Raw genomic sequence first — 4515 nt, forward strand, 5'->3', positions numbered from 1 at the left:
CAAGTTTCACAAGAACCTTTACTCTATCATGGCATCAACAATAATCTTTCTGTAAGCAATTCATAATAGAAGGCAGAGTTACTTGCCTAAAAAAGCTTTCATGTTTAATGGAACCTGAACTACTTCCACCTAAAACTTCCTTCCCTTTACTAGCCTGAATGCCTCTGCTATCCAAATCTACAATACAAAACAGAACCCTAATTAGATACTTGATCAATTCCCGACATTTCTCAGAACGTCTAACTTCTACCCCAATCACAATAACATTTATCTTTTATACGCATACATATACGTAACACGTAACAAGATATACTTTTATACTCTTTATATCATTTACTATCTCGATACTTTACACTTAGCAAGTAATCACCGATTCATATAACTCGACACCAAATCAATTCAAAACTATACCTAAAACAATCCTATTCACTTTTTTTCGATAATTGGGCATGACGTATTTGTAAATATGCTTTCCCTTGCCATAACAAATAACCACAACAATCAATCGTAATCAAATATTCCTAATCACTTTTAACACTTGACTCTTTTCACACTTTAAGCATCCCAACTATATTCGATTAACAACTATTGACTTAACATAACAAATCAAACTACGATACAAAACTCAAATCCTTAGTTCTCTTTAATCAAAATATAAATCATTGTGATCAACACCTCATTAAGCACTTTATCACTTTACATGCAAACTACACTTAACATATCTCCTAAATCACATAATCATTTAACACCAAACATGCAAGTCGATTTATTCAATCAAACAAGCTACCATGAATGACTCAAAACATGTACACATCCTATCCATCCTTAAAGCTATTCTTTTCCACCATTTTTTTTATAAAAATTCGAACCAAGAGAGGTTCCTAAACTTGACCAATTCCAAAATTCTAACATGCAAAAGTCCTTAGTTTTTTTATAAAATCTCAATCCAATTATTCTTATATCACTTAAACATCAATTACCCTTAATAAGAAACTCTTTCCCCTTTTTATTAATAAAAATTTGAACCAAAATAACATGAAAAAATTAAATAAAATCAACATGCAACCACTTAACACTTACATGCATACTTCTAAGCTAAATCCAAAACTTATTTTGACTTAAAACCCATGAACAAAAATCATACCAATCGTATATATCACATAATTCGAACAAAATTCCTTAGACTTAGAGTTCCAATCGGTTTTTCAATCATAACAACATGCAACTAACCAAATCAACATGCATAAAGATTCTTGTGACATGCATTCCCTTTTACTACACCAAACACAAAAATCAATTTCCAATAGTCATTCTATTTAAGCCTATAGACATAAATTTGATTACACATTAAAGATCCAAATAAACACAAATCAATTAGCATTCATTCAATATCACACCCTTCTTATACCAAATCAAGTTGAGAATCAAACTTAAACAAACCCACCGGCTCCCATTTGGCCAGAGCCGGTGGTGGTCGAATTCGAAGGTGCTCATGCAAGGGTCTTCCTTCGAATTTTAGACCTTAAATCCATAAAAAAACTAGTATACTATGCACTCCTTTGAATCCATATCAAGAAATTATATTTTATTGAATAAATTCTAAAATAGGGTTTTGTAGAACTTGATCAAACACTTACATGCAAAAGAGTATAATGTAGAGGATTGAAAAAATGATGATTGATGGTAAGATCTTCAAAAACCAACTAGACCTTGATGTTGCATCCAAGAGAGAGAGGGAGATAGAGAGTATTCAGGAGAGAGAGAGAGAGAAAGAAAGAGAGAATGAGAGAGAGACCCAAGAGAAGAAGAGAGTGGGGGAGGAAAGAAGGAAAAGAAAGGAAAGGGTGAATATATATTAGATGGCAGGGGCAAAATGGTCATTTGCCATCTAATTCTAGAAACTTGTTTTCTTTTCTCTCAAAAATCAATAAATCTCTATCTGTAAAATATAAAACATCTTCATAAAATCAGATTATATTTCAAATCCTATTTTAAATAAAGAGCATAAAATTAGCTCCTCTCCCATATTTTAAAATAGATTTTTGAGCAACCATTTTAATATCTATGGATTTTACAAATAAATCCTAAATAATAGAAATAAATTACATAAAATCATTTAAAATATCAGAACATCCAAATAAATCCAACTATCATTTTTAAAAAGTCCCTTGGACTATTTTAGAGATTATAAAACAAATCTCACACCTTGTTCATATTTCCATAATTTAATAAATATATATAAGGATCATTAAATCCTTATTTAAATCAAATAAATCCTTTTTAAAATATTTAAAAGCTCACGAATTCACAATTCATACAAGTACTCACAAATAACACATATTCACATAACACTAGGCACCACAATTCATTTCGATACACTTTAGCATATAATTCTCTTTTAATCCATCTTTTGAATAACGGGTCTTGTTTTACTTGACGGCCTGACAATCACAGCTTAAGTCCTTAGCTGACTCATCAAACTGGAACGAGACTTTACTCGTTCCTTATTACTATTTCACATAAATTATACATAAATCATAAAATCATTTATCCTTTTATTTTATTCACATAATTCCACGTAACAGCACAAGAACTATACTTTATTCAATTAAATATATCGTGAAAATCCCAGTCGCTACATCTAACACTCAAGGTACAATTCTTTCTACATCTCATTTATCTGCTAGCATAATTATAAATAGACATGTTAATAGGGATACCTTTATTTATATGACTACAGACCACTCATTTTCCCCCCTGTTATTTCTTCTTTTCCTAATGAGTTGAGCCTTTCTAGTGAGATCGTGAGGAAATATCAAGAGAAAAATAGAATAATTGAGAGGTAGTCTCCTGAACTGGAAAAAAGAGAGGTAGATAAGAGTGACAAAAGTGAGCAATATATTACTATTGAAAGTAATATATGTGTGAGAAATGATGAGATCACTTTAAAAAAAAGAGATTTAGGTGTTTTTGGTTCTATTCTTCTAAATTAAATCCTGATTTAAAGCTCAAAAACAAAGTTCCTGACTCTGTTCCTGATGTTCCTGAGAAATTTTCTGATGATGATGATGAGTTTGGTGATTCTGATGATGATGTCAATCCTGATGATGTTGCTCTAAAAGTTGGATTAAAACCATCCAAATTGTCTACTTTTAGGTCATCATTTGGTCATGAACCTACTCTTGATGCTCATAGAACACATGAATGGAATCATTCATGGAGACTACCAAGTGAGAAGATTTCTTTAGAAGCTGCACAATCACTAGCTGATCATGCTGTTAATCTAGTCTCACATCTTGATATGAAGAACTCCATAAAGGCCACTACATTACTAGTCAAAGGACTGCATTCTTCTGTATCTACACTCAAGCAAGACAATATTGATCTTATAGAAGAGCTTTTTGACCTTTCCGTGATTATTAGAGGTACAAATAAGCACAATGGCTTAATCAAGAGAATGTTTAGCTTGGAAGCTAAACAAGAGCAGATGACAGAAAAACTGATAGCTCCTGAAGCTGGTCAGGATGCTATAAATTCTAAGTTGGATGTTATTCTCTCTCTTTTACAAAGTCTAGATGCCAAAAAGGGGGAGATAGTACCAAAGACAAAATGTCAACCTGAATCAGTTTTGAGGAGAGATGCCAATTCTGATAATGATGGTGATAAACAAGCAAAGAAGACATCTGATGCTATGGTAGTTAAATCTAGAGTTGGTATACAGTCACAAACACAAACTACACAGTCAACTCAAGTCTCCAAGGATGGATCCAAAACTGTCAAGACAAAGATAATTACTCACTCTTAATTCTTGATGGAAAAGTACCAGTCAGGATCTACAATTCCTGACAGAGGAGAGGTGATAATTGAAAATCCTGAAGATGTACAGAGATTTACAAGACATTTAGAACTCCATCTGGAGCAAACATCACTCTGTATCATAAAGGCAAGAGAGTGGAAGATATGTTTGAGAGAAGAGCTCTTACTCACCTAGCTGAAGAATTTCCTGACATGACACAAGATGAAATGCTCAAACAGTAAGAGGAAAATCTTAGTCAACTACAAAATCAAAGTGCTTCTAGAGGAAGAGGCAAAGCAAGAGGTGGTAAGGGTGGAAGAAAAGGTGCTAAAAGGAAAGCTGTTCAAGCTATTCAAGTGGTTATTCCTACTGTTGTTGGGAGAAATTCGTAACAACATGAATTCAGAGGTTGCTGGAATAACGGAGCAAATTATGTTAATTTGAAGTTGTTTTCACGAAGAACGCGAAGAACACGGGACGAAAATTGATGAATATTATAGCTGATCTTGTTTGATGATTCGTAGAATGTCAAAGGAATAGTGTTTATACTCTCTTATTTCAAACTGTTGATCATCCATAAACAAGAGGCCTACGTACCCTTTTATAGGGGTTCAAGCCACACGTAGTTCTTAGAGGACAAGTTACCCAGATGGGCTTGGGTTTGGTCCAGTCCATCAAGGCCCAGGTTCGTTGACCGTGGTACCGTCCGTAAAAAGCCT

This window comes from Apium graveolens, chromosome 3 (genome assembly GCF_009905375.1).
Source record: "Apium graveolens cultivar Ventura chromosome 3, ASM990537v1, whole genome shotgun sequence".
NCBI lineage: Eukaryota > Viridiplantae > Streptophyta > Magnoliopsida > Apiales > Apiaceae > Apium > Apium graveolens.